Raw genomic sequence first — 18,990 nt, 5'->3', positions numbered from 1 at the left:
TATCTTCATTTTCCTCTGATTCTGTAACATACATGTTTTTGTTTGTTACTAAAGCTTTATATTTTTTCATTTGTCCCTTTCTTCCTTTCTGCCCCTCCCCCTTTTTTTCTGCAACAGTTGTTGTGTGTTCATCTTGGCAGCGCTCCATAGTCTGTTTGATGTGGTTTCCAGAAGTCCTGAACTGCAGTCCCTGGCCACTCTTTCTGTCATCAGTGGACCTGCTGTCTCTTTAGCCTCCATTGACTCCTTTTAACCTCCTCCTACCTTCCTCACATCCAAGCAGCTGCTTTCCTTCCCGCTGCACATTTCTGCAACGAAACGATCTGATTCCCATTGTTTGGTAGTAAACTGGATTTTGCTGTGGGCTGCGTACAAAAAACCTACTCCTGCAAATACAGTATGCTCTTTAGTCATCCAGACACTGAAGAAAAATAAGAGTACTATTTCCTGTTTTAAATTTGAATTCAAAGGCAAATTGTTCCCTTTTTTAAATCATGAGCCATGTAGGGCTTCTCAGTAATATGTTAAACTAAATCAAAGTTAATCAGCACGTTGAACCCATTTCTACCAGCGACCTCTACAGAGTGTAATTTGAGTGAAAGTAGACGAGGGGGGGGGGGGAGGTAGAGCCAGAAAGATAGTAGCTTCAGAGAGGGCCTCGTAGAGGACAGTCAGTGACCCTATATGGGCGCCTTTCCTGCATATACCAGCACGTTTAAAGGGAAACTGATAGGCAGGTGAAATATCTGCCACTTACAGAAAAGAGGCAGGGACTTGGGAGGGCAGACAGGACAGAATGGATATGGATTGGGTCACAAGGCTGACGAGGCCTTCCTAAGGAAATGAATATTCCTTGCAAAGTACACTTAGTGACACTTGGGTCTAAGGACAAAACACAAGAGCAAAGGAAATCCATTCCTCACTTTTATTTGGCGTACAAAAGCACTGGATCATAGTTTTTTTTTTCATCACATAATACCTTACAAGCTGTATTTGCTTTTTTATGGTGACATTACTATAAAATATGCTGTGTTGTTCTGACACCATTTATTGTATAATGATTTGTAGTAGCGAGTAACACATGTGGAGAAATCATTCGTCAATCTCTTCTATCTTCAGTGCATGTCTGGAACTGAAAAGTGAAGGGATTAATCAATTGCCCTTTTTTCATGCTCTGCAGTGTATTTGGATCCACTTTCACCCCACCAGCGTGGATACATATTATTATCGTGTGGACTTCCACTTTGTATCAGATGAAGGCGATGCGGTGGAGGCTGAGCTAAACATGCCCAGGGGGCTGGAGTGAAACTGGTGTCTCGTTTTCAGGGGCAAACAAACACATACAGGGAGCAGACATGGCTGTCACATCTCCCTTAGCTCCCCTGTCACCCCTCAGGGCAGTGGGCAGGAGCAACCTCTGTGCCGGGGTGATGCTGCGAAAAAATCTACTCCAGCAGGGACAGAAATTCATGACCAGACACACACACTTACAATATACAGACACAACATAAAAAGGCATTAACTGTGTGTGCCGTGGCTGCTGTACAAACTTACTTAAATACAGTGAAAAACCACTGAGCGTTGTTAAACCCTAACCTCCCTCATGAGATCACCACTTTGACCTTCCAAGCTGAAAAGCAGCAGATTTACTCCACAAACACGACTCCATTTTTAACTTTCCCAGATTGATCAGTGATTGTGCTGGCGCCGAGCAGCTGTATAGCTTTACATCATCGAGGAGGAGGTTTAGCGGTTTTCAATAGTATTTCAGGATATCCTTGCTGCTGCTGCTGCAGTTTTTGGCAGACTAACAGCTGCCACCAGCATTAGTGTACAAGCAGACACTTCTTAATGTTCCCCAGCCCTGGCCTCAAGTGTCACATGGACTCCATCCAGCCTAACCCAGTTGCCATTCTCAATGGCTGGATTGGTTAAAAGCGGTGTGAGACTAGCAATTTACAATATGCTCAAGACTATCCTTTCATTTTGGTTTCAGTTTTAGTTACAATAATGCGACCAGTTCTGAGGATTTAGTGGCCTCAGTTTGCCCACAGAAGGCAAACAGAGTACAGACACCTTTCTAATTATATGCGATTTATTATCACAGATGAAAAGTGATTTATTTCTTTTTTTTTAAACAGTCTCTGGACCAAGGGAAATTAGTTACGTAGCCCTGTTGCTTATAATTTGACAACACCGCCTTGAATTCACTGAGATGTAAAATTAATTCTTGCAGTTGTTTTCAATGGGACTTTCATGTTTGTCTTGCTCACTGTTAAAATCTGAGAAAAATACAAATGATTGGGCTTGGCTCAGTAACTTCATTGTGCAGGGAAAAGAAAGCCAAACTGGACGGGGTTCAGTGGTTTTAGGCCTTTTGAGGGTTTGTGTGTCAGGATTTATGTATTTAATTACACACTCATTCTACTAATGTAAGTGGAGAAAAAAGAAAAAAGGATAAAAAGCCTCATCGAGCCTATGAGCTTGTAGTTTCCCTCTTACTGAAAGTTGGCCACTGCTGCTGTTTAGCTCCCCTTGAACTGGGCTAATACTTGTCTATTCCGATTAGGATTAGTATGTGTTGCATGGGCTCAGGGACCCAGGACTCGTAATCTAATAAATCAAGATAAAAAACTCTGAGATTGGTTTACAGAGGGCTCGGATTTACTATTGGCCATCTCAGAGAAACGGGGATTAACACAGCATTCGCTGCTTTAGCTACACACTCAGATTCTGTGCAAAGGGAGAAAGAGAGAGAAGAAGACTTAGAGGGAGGGAGTGGAGGAGCAGGGCTGGCGAGGGCTTTATATTGCCTAACAGACAGCAAGTTAAACTCACAGTGACAAGGTCAGGTTAGTCCTTGTACAAAAGGCTTTGTTCCATAGGCAGATTAAAGGTCTCTTTGACAGATTTTACACTTTTGGATCATGTTGAACATGTTAGGAGTTAATCCTGTCTGTGAGGGGAAGAAGCCCCGTTGCCTCACGAAAAAGAGAAAGGTGCAGAGAATGGTGAGCAGACTGTGTTCAATAAAAAGAGCTGCACACAAAATAACTTTTCACATAATCCACAATTAAAACATTTCTTCTTGTGTTAATAATATAGAAAAGCTATTGTCTAAAGAACACACTGGCACATATCTGCTATGAATAATGTGTATTGCTCTGCTACACTTAGCCTGTACTTAAAAACAAGAAGCAGCCACGTTTGTCTCGCATACAACACATGGACAATCCACTGTGTAATGTGAAGAAAGTACAAATATTTCTTTACAGTACAGGATAACTTTTCCCAGGTGAATCTCTAAATCAAAGTTGAAACTGAAAATCTTAGGAGAAAATGCAATGTTGAAGTCATTCTGTCATTCATTGATTTTGTGACAGTCTAATGTGAGAAAAATAACAGCAGTGGTACATTTGTGTTGTGTTTTATTTGATAGCTGGATAATGGTCTGAAAGGAGGAATTATCAGACTGTTCTGTTTGAATGTAACTTACTTCCTGCTCTAAGGAAAGCTGCTTCTCACAGCCTAAAGAAGTCTGTTTACCTATCATGTATTGCAACAATATCTTTTTTTAGCATGCATTTATCCAGTTGTGAAAGACCCATCCTAGTCCAATATCCCTTAACAGCTATAAAAAATATATATAATTGACATTAGGTTTTGCCCCTGGGATAATCTAAAGTTACATGTTGAGGAGCAGTGTGAAAGTTGACGACTTGTTTTCCCCTCAGCTCCGTCATGTGATATAGATGTTAGACTTCTGGTATCCTTCTCACATTTGAAGAGGGTTCATTTTGCAATTCCCATGTCAGTAATACCAAGATATATCATTAGCAATAGTATGTGAAGGCACAGTCCTGTAAGTAACCTTGAACTGAGTTATTAGACTCAATGTTACATGTCTTTAGTCTTGTTTTTATACAAATACAGCTTTGTTAAACATTTTTATATAAAATGAAGTGAACATAATTAATGTCAGTTATGCAGAAACAAGAACATACACACAGTGTATACACAGTTACAGGATAGGGCAGAGTCTTTGTTCCCTTGCCCGGAAAAACATCCAGACAGACTTTTGATAAATGAAGAATTCTGGCAGTTATCCGTTATCTCTCTTTCTGCTAAGCGTTTTCTGAGAAACAAGACAAAAATATCTCCACCTGAAACTTGAGCTCTTTCTATTTTCTCTCTGATGCCGGGTTTCACATAAAGTTTAACATATCAAAAGTGGATTTTTCTTTCATCTGCTTGCATGTCTTGTTAAGCACTATCAAACACAGGGAATTTACTTTCTACATCTCCATATAAAGGTTAAGAAATCCTGACAACATATCCCAGCATGTGCAAAAGAGGCCTTTTCTTTCTTCCTTTCTGAGGGATTGGTTAGCAATATCGCTGGGCAATTAGCAAGGAAACGGGAGAGAAATGGAGAAGCCAATTACTTCTGCGAGTTAGCTAAAGGCCATTTTAAACTGTGTGCCCATGACATAATAATGTTTATGGTAAATATTATAGTTGGAGACAGTGAGTGCATGGCGTGAGAGGCAAGGAAAAAAAGGCATCAATCTCAGATCGAGAATAATTTATTAAGATCTGAGATGCGGCAATTACGTGGAAAGGACCAAAAAGAAAAAAAAAAAGAAGAAGCCAACTCTCCAGGAACCGCATACATGATTGCAATCTTGATTAAATCCCCCTGGATCTAATGAGTTGATTTTCTGCTGTTAATATTGCATTGGCTGATGATGGATTCGTTAAGATAATGGAACGAAGCTAAAATATAAATGACTCCCTGTCAAGGAGCAGATTTTCGTCATTTTCTGTCTGACACCTCCGCCGTGGGGATTTGGTGAGGCCTTTTTGTGTTTCGAACCATCAGGATCTGGAATACTAATTGCTTATGTGTGGACGCTTCTAATGCCTCTCCTCCTCTCGACGCCCCCCACCCCTCCCCATCGTCTTGGTAAATATCTCCTGCACATCTCCACACAGAAACAAAGAGACAGAAGCGCCTTTTCTTTCTTTAATGCTATCTCAGTTTTAACTGCACGATAGAACAAGATTTTTCTCAGAACACAACTCTTTTCTATCCTGTTTGACATCCATTATTCCACTATCAAATCACAGATGTAGGCCAGATATTTAAAGCCAGTGTATGTTACACAAAAACTGCCAACAAAAAGAAAACATGTAAGCAATAGGCTTCTCATATCGACCAGTGCTTTTGAGATAAATTAATAATGTGGTCTCCCTTTGGTGCTGTGCAGAGTAGCCGAGCCAGCCTCTCTCTGTTTTAAATGGTCTGTCACTTAGGTCAACTGGAGGAATAAAATGTCCAATGCATAGAATATTGATCCCATATCAGACGTGAACCACACATAACAGCAACACAGCAACACTTCGTGTATAATTTCTCTCAAGTGTGGCAGGAACCTAATGCAGAAAGCATCCGTAATAATCCAGATGTATACAATAGTGTGAATATGTCTAGGTAATATGCTGTCATTTGAATCGGCTGTGCGGAATGTCCTTAATCAAAAAGAGGAAGCCGATATGTGTAGGTCCACACATTTTTAATCAATTTGAAATCATCTAGAGGCATTTTGGAGAAGTTTCTAGTTGTCTTGAAACAGTTTTACACTAATGATTTCTCTGAATAAAACTGCAGTTTGGGGAAAACTGCACTCCCCATGAAATTGAATACAATTATACTCTTAAGATATACTGATTAGATAATACAAGATTTATTAATCCCAAAATGTGGATTTCTTCGCTTTTACTGCAGCAAAGGGAGAGTGCATAACAACAGGAGGTACAAAAGTAAAATAAATAAGTATGTAAACAGTTTAAAAACCAAAGAAAATATGTTGGATGCACTAAAATGACCAGATATACCAATACCAGATCCCTAACGTTTTTCTATCATTATCCTAATCACCATTGTTGTCCAGTTTCATGCTCATACTGACCCTTCCTTCGTGGTGATTATGATATTGTTCTTTTTTTCTGTGCTGATACTACCAGGAGACGCGTCTGATTGGGCCTTCCCAAAGGACCCTTTCTTCTGTCTGTCACTTTTTGTGTCCTTTAACATGGTTTTACTAAAAAGTCCTTTTTAATCAATCAAGGAGCAGGCAGAAATAGGCTTTGTCATGGCTTGGCCCGGGGTCGTGTGATGCCTGCTCTGCCCGCTCTGCCCGGTGACAGGTCTTCAAAAGGGATAAAAAGGAATATTTTGGGGGGAAAACAGGGGTTTCCATGGCACCGGCACTTGTTGCACATGGATCACTGTTCTTTGGTTCTGCATGAGATTGAGGTTTCAAAGGGCTGGACAACAAAAATTAGGCGAGGAGGGGACGGCGGGACTGTGGAGGTAGCTGCCCTCCAGCCCCTCTCCTAAGGGAGAAGGGAGAATAGGAGCCAGAGGTGACAGCACAAAAAGGGGCCTGCTAGGTGCTTTCAAATATGCATGAGCTAATGGTCAGTTTCTCACTCTGCACTGCGTGCACAAAGTCAGAACCAAACACAGAGTAGAAGACACAAAGTACAGACCAATTCTCTGAGAACTGTTTCCTTATTGCGGCTTCCACTTCATGTAATTAGAGGTTGTTTCATGTAGTATGAGGTCACGTAAAACTTGTAAGTTTCTCTTTTTATGTGTGGGAAATGAAACAAGGAAATGCAGACAATAGATTGGCAGTCATTAGAGCAAATAGGATTATTATTTTAAACTGTTCTGTTCAGTCAAGTGCCTTTTTCTGTCTTCCTGTTTTTAAATGTGAAATAATTGAGGCACTGTTGTGTGTAGTACAACTTGTTTTTACTAACTGTAGGTTTACAATAATTTCACTGTAGCCTGTATGGTTCACATCAACGTGTTTATCGCATTAAATATGCAATCAGCCATATATTTCACACATGATTTGCTTTGTGTTTTTTTCACAAATGGGTGCAGTGATTACCTTTGTGCTCCACCTTGAATTCCTCTAAGAATTACGCATTCCTCTGTCTTTGGGGAAATGGCATCGTGAGGTCAAGGTTTTTGCATGTCAGGATTCCTTTAAGCAATTTGCAATAATTTCCATAGCATCATCACTGCCACCTTCAATAACAAACAAGGTTACACACATGTGTTGCTCTTTACACTCAAGCAATCAGAGCTAAACGTATTTTAGTGTTTGAGGGCTTACGCCTGCTAACACTTCGATGACGGAGGTCAAAAGCTTCAGAAACACATTTTTCTGAATCGCATATACTGACTGATCAGTATATAAGCCACAAAAAAGGCTCGCAATAACCTGTCTCGCAATAGTGACAGCTGGTAGTGTTGAGATGTTAAACTATAGGGATGGGTGTAGCTGCATCTTATTATAACTTCTGTGTATGTATTTATTTTGTTTTTCAGCTTCTCAACAATGTGCTTCCAGCCTGTTTAAAAGGTTAAGGCAGTCGGGATATGTTCCTTGATGGGATTTTATCATGCTAGGCATGCTCTGTTTCCTGATGAATATATTAAAATTATTACTGTGCAAACAGAGTTTCTAATTACTGACCTGCTTGCCATTGTACTGTGCGTTCTGTATGCCCCCCTTCTTCTCCATGCCTTGTTTATTTATCTGCACCAGTGAATACAGAATAGTCTATGCAATGTCATTTCCATCCACATGAAAATGATTTTGAAAATGCCAATCTTGCCTATTATACAGTGTAATTACTTGTCTGCTTTTTGATTTTATCACATCTTCAGCCATTGGGAAGATACTTGGTGAGGCTAAACATCTTAGCGGAGCTTGTCAGCTGATGATTTGCAGTGGAAACAAAATAAAATCCCCCAGTTTGCGGACAAAAGTGCTATCTGCCACAAATAAATGATTGGAGTTTGAGGGGTTTACCTCATATATGCAGCACGTCTCTGGAGATTGTCTCCAGCAAAACCATAACCTGCTGTGTCATACCTGAGTATGTAAGGTATGGGTTGATTAGACAATGCTAAACTTTTTGGGGACATTTAATTATAAGCCTCCAGACAGAGCTTGGCATCAGCTCTATAGAACATAAAAACCTCTCTGAGATTCTCATTGAATACATTTTAAAAATACATTCTCTAGAAAAACATTTTAAAGAAGGTATGTGAAATATGGGGCAGATGCAACCACCTTGACACATTCTTGCATTATGAGAATGAACATCAGTTACTTCACTCAGCAGGTTTTTCAACTTACAAGGCCAAAAACAGAAGTTTTTTTAGCTCATTTTCATTGTCATTGCTGCACCTCTGAGATGTCATGCAACGATTCCTTGACGTGGCGCATATACTGCTCATATGTGCAGTGATGAAAGTGCCACCCATTTTACTGGAGCATCTGCACTACATCGTGGAAAAGGGCAACCCTGTTGTTTACTTGTCTGACTGCAATGTTGCACAGGGGGTTGATCAGGGGAGTTGATAGGAGCGGCAATTTAAAAAGAGGACACTGCAGCTCTGAACAAAAACAATTAAAGGAAAATGAAAGACGGCCCCCAAGGGTTAAAAATAGAAAATTATCAACATGCATGCTGGAATCCACTACCCCCCCACAGCACCTCCCGCACCAGCACCCCCACACCCCCCTCAAACTTACTGGGCCTGCATTGTTATGTATGATCAGATCTGCCAGTTCTTCCTCTAAGCTCCTTGTCACATTTTGACTTAATGAAGTGCAACTTAGAAGGGAATTGGGTTCATCATGCTAGTCGCACGATGCTCCCTTGTTGTAGCAAACAGGAGTGGCATGGGACCGAAGCGCTACAGCGCGAGTCGTTATCATTCCGGTCAGTCTGTTTAACACAAAATTAAACAAAGAACTAATTAGTGCCTCATGAATTAATAACTGCACTGTTGCCGAGAAGAAGTTAGGTTGCTGAGGGGAGATATAAAATAAGTAGGAAGATCAGGTTAGAATTATTATTACTTTTTCAGGGATGCATGGGCTCTCAAGGTTAGGAAACTTTTGAGAGGATTTAAGAGTGACTCAACTGGTTCTGCCAAAGTCAGTTTCTGTCCTCATGTAACACCATGTCTGGGTTAATGGATGTCATATAAGACTCTACGCTTTTCTGCCCATAAGAGAAAGACATATAGGTGCATTGTTTAACTTTGATATTTTAGTCATTTCCTTTTCTTTCACAGCATCAATAAGGAACCCACATGTAGCATACCTCAGGCCGTCAGTTATGTTCCTTATCTTAATCAAGTTTTAACCCAGAGATATGTTTATCCCTGCTTTTTTCTGCCACTTTAGGCTTCATGATTGGTAGATTTTTTTTATCCTACAAGACTGTGTCCGTACATCTCAGGAGAGGAAGCTGTTACTACTTATTTTCACCTAAGTCTGACTTCAGGATAACTGTCTGTTAGTAAATTATTACTGGCACACTACTGAAACATGCACAGACATAGTTAACTGTACTCTACAACTGCTCTGTGTGCTTCAATGGGCTTAACAAACTATAGCTTTCCTGTTGCCCCTCCCTCTGTTGCTAACCCCAGCTGTGATGTCGGGCCTGGGTTTCTGTGGCCCTTTTATACTGTATATCAAAAGGACAGGAGTGGACAAAAATACACATTTAGCTTTTGCATCATCTGGAGGCCTGCTACATTATGTCAACCTCTGGAGATTAGATGACTTGGGTAAATGTATGGATTTCTCGAGAACATGTATGTGCATGCATATACACCGGTATAATCAGTGTCTTGGTTTTTAATGTTTCTCCTTTGCTCTCCTTCTCAGATGAAGTGAGCCCCCGTATGGAGTGACTACTCAGGAAGAGAAAACGAGGTAGGACAAATCCCCAACATGACTGATTACTGTCCCCACCATCTCCCCTGTTCATATCTACAACAATATCAGGCATCTTCATTAATCCCCATGGATCAATGTGTCTGGGGGTTGTAAAAATTGACAAATGACTTATTAGAATCCCACCGTTTTATTTTCCAACTGATTAACTCACAGCAATGTCGTACACTATACAGGCACACTGATGTATCTGTTTTCCAAAGAGGGCTTCTCTCTTTCTCTCCCTCCCTCCCTCTGTCTCTTTCTTCTGCTATGAGGGATCTATACAGTGTTAAATGCACCCCTAACACTGTGTGTTAGACACCCTGCCTTGCTGCAACGACTCCAAACTACTAGAGCAATAAGGTGCTTTTTCCACATATATGAACTGCCATTAACAGTTTCCTGACATTAACAGTTGTTGAGCAGTGCTTTGAAGTACTTGAAATACAGAAATATGTAAATGAACACAGAATTGGAAAATAATCAGCTCGATTATATAAGCTTTTTACTGGCAGTTATAAAACATGTATTTCAACACCATAGTTTCTTATGCGTGTGCCAGCATGTACACCACATTCTGTTTTCCGTCTTGTTACGCTGTTCTGTTAATTATAACTTCATTTTCTTCATGCCTGCTTTATGTCTAGCTGTTATTGAGGCAACATCCCACATTGTCATCTTGACAAAATAATATAATTTTTCCACTATATGGCATTTATTACTGTAACAGACATTAGACACAGACATCTAAGTACGAATGACATCCACCAAATTAACAAGAGTATAAAACCTTTTGTTGCTGATAAAAAAATCTGCCTCTGTACAATTTGACTCTCGAGAGGATGCTAATGACTTGTGACTTGAAGAAACTGGGTTGCTTTTTTTTCTCTCCCTGAGATGAAACCTTCTGTGCTAATGATGTTAGCTGGTATGAGCACAATGCTGATGTGGGAGTCTGTCATGAGGATGCATACAACAGCCCTTGCCCCTGGCCTCCTAGTCAAGAGGGATCTAAACATTCAGAAGTGACACCGTGGGCTGTCTCATGTCAAGCCAGAGACCCTCACTATCACCGGGGGGTGGAATGGCCGTGAATTGAGGCGGAGGGCTACACCACACTCCTTTGTTTCTGCTGGTGTCACTCACACACAAGACACAGACACACTCCTTGCATCAATCAGAGCTCCAGATACATTGCCCAGTGTAGCTCCCTACAACAGGATGATGACACTATCCACAGATTTCCAAGCAGATACAATAGCTTAGAGCAACAGGAGGATGAGAGAGTCGGTCAGAGGAAATGCTGCCACAATTCCCCTCAAAAGTTCCCCTCACAGTGGAATGCACGGGTAGACACACACACACCCACAAAGAAGTCTTCAAACAGGTTGCTCTGGAAGCAAAGTATGAGTGAATTGTAGTGCAGACTTCATGTACAGACTTAAGTTTCTCCCCGGTTTAACCACATAACAACAACATAACAGAGTACAGTTAGTTTAATTGGCTTTTGATATATGTTAATGCAACTAATCATAAAGGCCAACTGGCTTTAACACCGGGCTGACTCGACATCCCCCCTCTCCTTTTGGCTCCCACAGACTTGGGCTAGAGAGCGCTCCCTGAGCAGAGTCCCTCTCTTAGACAGTGGGAAGAAAATTAAACTGCCAAATTTGTTTTCATTGGTTCCAGGGACACTCTCAGGGGACGTCAAAGCTTTTAATTGAGCTCACTGAGCAGAAATCTGTAGGGCTGCTAACCAACACCAATGGCGTCTTACCTCTCCTTGGTCTCAGAGGAAGACCTACTCATTTTTGAGTAATGTGATGCTTTGCTAAAAATTAGTGTATAGTTTACGTTTGGTAAGGTTCAGTCTTTGTAATGCTTGTAGTTATTCATGGGAATCAAGGAAAGGGGGTTTGATAGTGATTTACTGTTTACTGACTTGCTGTTAAGTGTTATGTTTGCTTTTCAGGGTTTGTGTGTAGGAGGGCAATGATTCTCTAATAAACAAGAGTTTGTTCAGTCATGGATATAGGTAAATAAAGCCCTCAGTTACCCATAGGAAAGATAATCTATCTCACTGTGAAAAAAGAATAACATTTCATAAAACTCAATTTAGTTTGATTGTATCAGCCAGTAGGGTAGAATAAAAGTCACTAGAAGCCACTTTCTCATTTTCCGCACTTTTCTCCCTTCAACCCTTTTTGTCCTTTAAATTTTTCCAGTGTGTCAAAACAAGCATAGGCTACATGGAAACGGCAGCCCTGTGTAAATATTTATGATGTAACATCTCCATGTGAATAGACTTTCCTCCCAATCCATCCATCATTACGGGCATATCGTGAAAGCCCACCTCCCGGTGGTGGCTCAGGGCCTTAGGAAGCTCAGACAGGAGCGGCGTGTCCCCCTCTTATTCAAAGTATTTGTTTTTCTTTTGACTGGGGGCAGCCCAGCTGTGAGGGCATTTCATGTGTCAGCCCCGCCGCTTTCATTCAGCCCTGACTTCAAAGCCCATTTTGGTCCATTGTTTCTGTGACGTGGCTGCCGGACCCGAAAAATGCCCAAACAGAAAAATGTGATGTAGGTCAAATTACAGCAGTTGTGCCTTTTGAAAAAAGCCGAATTCTTACGGTCAAAACATAGAGCCCTGGTTACCGCCCAACTCAAGCTTTTGTGCTTGTTATCCCCATACCTCTTCATTTTATTCATTGTAGAACTGATGGAAGTTCGGAAATGTAGAATAAAAGGCTGTAGTTCAAGGGTGCTTGGCATAAAATCAATGTGTTTGGATCTAATCCTAAATATGCTGCTTTTTTCCTAGTTAATATCACTCCACTCGGGAACAAAATGTCAAATAGCTTACTTGCTGTAGATGTGTTATAAATGATATTAAGTTGGAGGCTGTACTGATGTTCTGTATTTAAGGTTTGTTGCTCCTGCAAGGGAGATCTGTTAGGGCCTGTGCATGCACACTTCTTTGACTTGTGAAACATGTCTTCATTTGGTACAAACAAAGTATGAAGGATCTTCTTTATTTTCTCAAGCTCGGAAGTCTTTAAGAATGTGAAGGTGCAGTAGATTTATGAGGTTGTGTGTTTGCAAAAGTAGGTAAGTCTACTGCCTTACCTAAGTGGATTACAAGGTTTTAGGCTTTTCTCCTTGCACAACTTATCAGCAGAAAATAGGCGTTACAGACGTTAGCAAAATATTGCCACCCAGACTCTCATAACATTATCATTAGCCACGGAGGATTGCTGAAATGTGATTAATACATCACCATTTTGACAGACTGAGCCTGAAAAGGTAATATGGATTATTACAATGGTCATAGAGCTCAATACCGCCATCCAAGTTTATCCATTTATCTGCAATGATGAGACTCCTTTGTGTTGTATAGCATTGTAACGTCTATCTAAATAACAAAAGATATCTCTCCCATACACAATTGTCATGCTGTTAATATTCAGCCCATGCAACAATGCACATGGGAATGGAGTGCTGAGACAAAACTTGACTGGGAACAGAGGATAGGTCCGTAGAACATTATGAGCATTTTGAATCGATGATCAAGCCTCTAGTACCAGCCACTTTTTTCCTTTGCTTCAGTATCTGATTACCTTCAAACAAAAATATGGCTCCTTTTATTCTTCAATTACAACTGGTTGAGTGCTGACTCAGGCAATTCACTATCTAAGAGCTATTTTTCTGTCATTGTGTATACACTTTGTGTGTTTCGTTTAGTTGGCCTTGGACGAGACGCGTTGAATAAATACCATTTTTCTGTCGTTTCAAGTGCCTCTTTTCTCTCTATGGATCCATTCAAGCTTTCAATACATTTTCTCCCCCCTATCTTCTGCTGTCTCTTTTTTCCACGAGCAGGAGGGTTTTACTTTACTCCTTTGTCATCCTAATTGATTGCATTAACCTTTTGAGTATTGAATTTCCTGTGCATCACGCCGAGCACAATGTGGAATATTATCATAATCCTTCCAAGTAATGGACACAGGGCAATCAACAATGCTTTAGGAAAAGTACATCTTTGAAAGATGGAGCATCATATTATTTTCAGTCCAAAGACCTGGATAGAAGAACTGTTGAGCTTTAGAGATTTTGTCAATAAATGTAGTATGTTGCTGTTTGTAATGGTTGCAGCTTAAAGTGTTAACATTTCTGTGATCGTTGACACAACAAAACGACAAAATAAGAGTATAATGTATATAAATAAAAACATCCAAATGTAAATGTCATATTGTACACAAGCACATACACTATCAGACTAAGAGTCTTATAGATGCAACTACATTATATTTTATTTTGGTATTTTTCAAAGCAATGAAACATAAGGGTTTTTTAATAATTGGGTAACACACCATTTCGCCTCCCTCAGAGGGCAGATATCAATATGCTATAATGGCGACACCAGCTGGGAGTCAAACATCAGATGTAAGGGGAGCATTCGAGTTTCCTGGTCATGGAAAAGTGGACCAGCTCTTACACCTATTGCCCATTGTGTCCACTTGTGTTAAATGGCTTTTAGAAGGCTTAGGTTTGTGTCCTGCCGGGTGTTAAGTGAGGGCAACTGTGGGACTATTTGGCCATGCCATCCTACCTGCCATATGGCCATTAAACAACCAAAGTAAGATCTGTGACGATTTTTCTTAACACAAAGAAGGAATTGGCAATATTATTGGCATTTTTGCTTTTTGATAATGATACTATTATCTAATTGCTTAAAGCAACCAAAACAAGTCATTAGTCAAGTGACAATGAGATCCCTAACCATGCTTTCACCTGAGCAGTCAACCCAACCCAACCCCCAACACAACTATCCCAATCATGGGATAAATGTTTCTGACTACTTCTAAAAAGGGTGAACGTACAACTGAAACAAAAGGAATGCTAATAGTTGTGCAAGTATTAGGTCATAAACTAAAGTATGGACATATTTGAAGGTGGGGGTGTTCACTAAAGTAATAACAATTCATTCTTAAGGGGGCATCAATACTCAAATACTTTGATCTGTTGGTGACCTAAGAGTACTGGGAATATGGTATACCTTTTGGCCACAAATGTTGCTAGACCTTGTTCTTCTCCAGTATGTCTATCAAATTGTGACAAAAGTAGTAACAGCATTACAAACAGTAAATGCACATTTCAAGTTGCTGCTCATTGTTGTAACTTGTTCAGAAAATGTCTGAAAATGAATTTGCAACTCAACAAAATAAGAATATTGCATTGATGGAATATACCGTGTTACCTTATAACTAAGGTTAATTTACATCTTAGCTGTAGATAGTTTTAAGTTAAGGGGTTAGGATAGAAATGCTTTAGAGGCAAGTTAAGCCGTTGATTTACCATGGCTTCTACTTTAATCGCTTTACCTGTTTTACAATTGCCTGTTTTGGTGTTGGGGGAAGTGAATGTTTATTTCCCTGTTTTCTTTAGAGTCTTTTAGGGGCTTGAGAATTATTAAGCGCAAGTCCGCTTACATTGGTTTATTATTATCTGTCTCACTGGCCCAAAATGATTCAAATGGAGATTTAGGACAGTGAAATAAAAATGTTAAAAGTCATTAGTAATTTATATTATACTTGTGTGTATGACATAACACTGCTCCACAGCTACATCAATAATATTAAGGCCCCAAGCCTAAAACCTACAGAACACACACCAAGGATAACAGTACAATAATAGCCTGTTAACAAGGCAGGAGGCAGCCTATTGGCCTATTGAGTTTAATATTGCTGTAGCAGTTTTATTTAAACATGATGGTAAAGGCATAAAAAGTAGTTTATGTTGCAAGACCAATGTAATACCCATAACTGTCTTATAAAGGCTTAATGTCAGGATGCTTTAAGGGAGGTGTCACTAAAATAACACTGATCAGTCTTGAGCTTGGGAATTAGAGACTGCAAATCTTTGAGCATAACATGACGCCTGGGATAGTTTGGAGGGACACAAGTGGGCTTCAAATTTTGCTCAATTACATTTATATATTTTACAGATAATTATGAAACATTTATTCATCAGATTTTATCAGAGAAAGCCATCCCATGATACTACAACAAAATGTGTTATAACCTGAATTTAGATGCCTATAAATATTATGTTGCCCGTAGCATAATATGCTAAATGTGTTTGCCCTGCATTGGAAAGCACAGATTAAGTTTGTTTGCAACGGAATGGTTGTTTTTTTGTCACCTATGCAGCCCTCATAACCCTATATGCTGTCTTTCCCTTTTACAAACCACCTAATCACAGTATTTTCTGACTTCTATAGACTGTTGTATGTTTCTCTGTAAATGGTAGCGTACATGCATTAAAGTAATTGATTGTTAAAATCATGTTTCCCTGGCAACAGCAAGCATGATCTGGCCTGTGTTGATGAATTGAAGCAAAACACCCTGTAATTCATATCAACTCTATTATATTTTTCAGCTCAAAGAGGAAAAATCAATTGAAACAAGCTCTTATGCATGGATAGATGCTAGTTTTGATCAATACTACTTTTGCAGGGATGGTGCCTTTGAGTTTGATTGAGGCCAGGTTATACAAAGCTAGCCAGGTGTGCTCAGGACTAATATAAAAATGTAGATATTCAGAGAAAGCATGGTCACTATTTGGGTACGTTTGCTGGCACGTTCACCTGAATTGTATTGATCAAAATAGAATCGTGTGATTGAGTGAGGATGTGGGTCAACAAATAGGTCAAGGTCAGCCAACGGCACAAAGCCTTATCCTGTCCATCTTTTGTATTCCTTCAAGCGTCACTGGTATTCCACTGGGAACCTGTGCCCTCAGCATATGAAAACTAAGGGCCCTTAGTTCAATTATACAAGCCCATTGAGCTTCAGAATATTGACATATCTCTGTACTTTGAAAATGTCATGGATAATGAACAACCAGTTCAGCAGCAAAATGCTTTCATAAAACCAAGATCTGGAGGCGAGATGTGAAGCGCATTGAATTTATGGACTGTAACTATAATGTCAGGAGTTACCTGCTCCAAGATAGGTCTGATATGCACGAGAGCTTTAGTTTTCTCTGAGGGAATGGTTTTCGCATAGAAATAAGGCATTTCGTATTGTAAATCAGGTGTTTTGAAAAGGCTGGTTGAATGGTATACAGAGGTTACATAATATATCTAGTAATGTCCAATGATCACTGGTCATTTTTCTCATCACAGACTGGTTAACATAAAGATAGACTATACCGACAGATATATGAAACTGTGGTACAATGCTGCCTAATTCTTTACTATTATAACAAGGAAAGAGTTGCTATATATTCAGATGTAAATAAGACTTTCTAACACAAGGACATGGCTGAACACCAAACTGACTTCAAGCTGCTCAGTTACTCCAGCAGGAAACGTGTGCCCACTTACATCTGCAATACGATGTTGGTAGGTATGGTGTTAACTGTATCGTGGTGAAGCATGTGGCCATAACGAGAGTGTCAGTACAGATGTCTTACTCAGGGTCTCAGTAAAGTCTTTCATGAAGAGCCTGCAGTCTAGTTTTCTTGGTTTTATTTTCCCAACTGACACTTGGATATCCTGTGTTTTGACAAAGCCGACACATTTAATAAAAGCATTTGCCGCGTTTCACTTCTTCTCTTACATATTATGTTTATTAACATGATGCAAGAAAAATGAAATGATTCAAATGCACATTAAAGTTTCGCTGAACACTGACACACCTTAACTTTTCTTACCCACAAAAACTTAACATTTAAACAAGTGGGGATTTTTACAAACACTTTTTCAGTTTGTATTTTTAAAGCTGTGTCTCGAACTTAACATTTGAGTCCTCAGCCTTGCTCTTTTCAGCAACAGATACAGACAGAATCTTAATTGATCTAATCTGGTTACTGGTTGCTATTTTCAACAGGTTGCTATTTTCAACAGTTCCATCAGAAATCCCCCCCCCCCCGCCCCCCGTCTGTCTCCCTTCACCTCCCACACTTTCTACCCCCCATCTGTCCTGACCTACATGGTAGTCACATGGCCCCGGCTCCCTGGCTTGGCATTTTATGGAAAATCTGCGGGAGATAAAGCCACAGGGTTTAAAGTGTTATCCCTGCCTGTCCTTTGAGAAGGGCTAAACACTGAATGAGGTGTTATTGCATCATATGCTGTTGGACACACACCGGCAGCAAAGAGGATATCTTCATCCCTCCCTCCCTCCCTCCCTCTCTCTCTCTCTCTCCCTCCTCAGTTTGATTGGATTTAGAAGAGTGTCACCACTGTGACTTTGGGGGATTTCTCTCTCCCTGTCACTGTCTTATGCATGCTTGCTTGGGTTATTTACTTAACTTGTCCAGAAAATGGACTCTGATCTGCAGCTTACCGTCAAAGCTTGGGAGACACAAGTGCCTCATGCTAGTTAAGATATGCCAGACAGGCACCTAGACGCTTGCTTACTGCTCTGGTTTGCTTACTCCCTTGCTGGTGCTGAGGGCTTAGTTTTGCACTGTGACCGAGTCCCCTTCACACTGTTGTCTGCCTGTAAATTTTCTGCTGCCCTTGCTATTCAGCCAATTACAGCAAAAGAGCTTTAGTGATTTTTTGCTTTCTCTTCCTCCTGGTGTATATTTATATATTTATTTTACAAGCGAATGACAAGCATTGCTGAAGGTTAAAAAAATGCTGAATTTCATAGTGCATATAATGTCAACTTTTTTCTATCGTATGACTAATCAATAAAAGTCAGCTGGTGCAGAACAAATACACACACTAGAGAATAATATAGCTTCCTCGCCTGTTGCGTTTCAATTTAGATTCTTCCTTAATGGCATTAAAGGTTGAAAAAGGACACATTGGAGTTGGATAAAATTGTCAAAGTATTGCTTACAAGTTATTTTAAATAGGGAACAGTCAGTTTGCATTTGTGTTTTTGCATGTATAAATTGTGTTCCTGTATATACAAGTAATTCTGGTTTGGCTTTAACTGTGTTAACTTCTGGGAGAAGTAGTCCCTTGAACTTACCACAATGAGAGAATCCAGTCAATGTTCTAAACATTGAGGTGACCTCTAAGGAACACTGAGTGCAAGGCAAATAAGTTCAGTTTATCTGGAGTTTGCTGGTGTTTGTCCCTCTGCTGTTTGTCACCTCTTGACATTAATCTGCTCTGTCCCATACTGTCTACCTTGGTACCTAAACA

General features: G+C 40.1%; 1 protein-coding gene across 2 annotated transcripts in view; it reads left to right on the top strand.

The window, feature by feature from the left end:
• The window catches only part of casz1 (castor zinc finger 1), a 163,044-nt gene that overhangs the window by 61,231 nt on the left and 82,823 nt on the right, over window positions 1-18,990 (top strand). For both annotated transcript variants that reach the window (XM_063880450.1, XM_063880451.1), the window contains one exon: window positions 9,774-9,821. The gene's annotated coding sequence lies outside the window, so the exon portion shown is untranslated. The remainder of the gene's footprint in view (window positions 1-9,773; window positions 9,822-18,990) is intronic.

The sequence above is a fragment of the Eleginops maclovinus genome, chromosome 1 (assembly GCF_036324505.1).
Source record: "Eleginops maclovinus isolate JMC-PN-2008 ecotype Puerto Natales chromosome 1, JC_Emac_rtc_rv5, whole genome shotgun sequence".
In the NCBI taxonomy this organism is placed as follows: Eukaryota; Metazoa; Chordata; class Actinopteri; order Perciformes; family Eleginopidae; genus Eleginops; species Eleginops maclovinus.
Note: the sequence above shows the minus strand (reverse complement) of the source record. Positions and strands in the feature narration are given on the sequence as shown.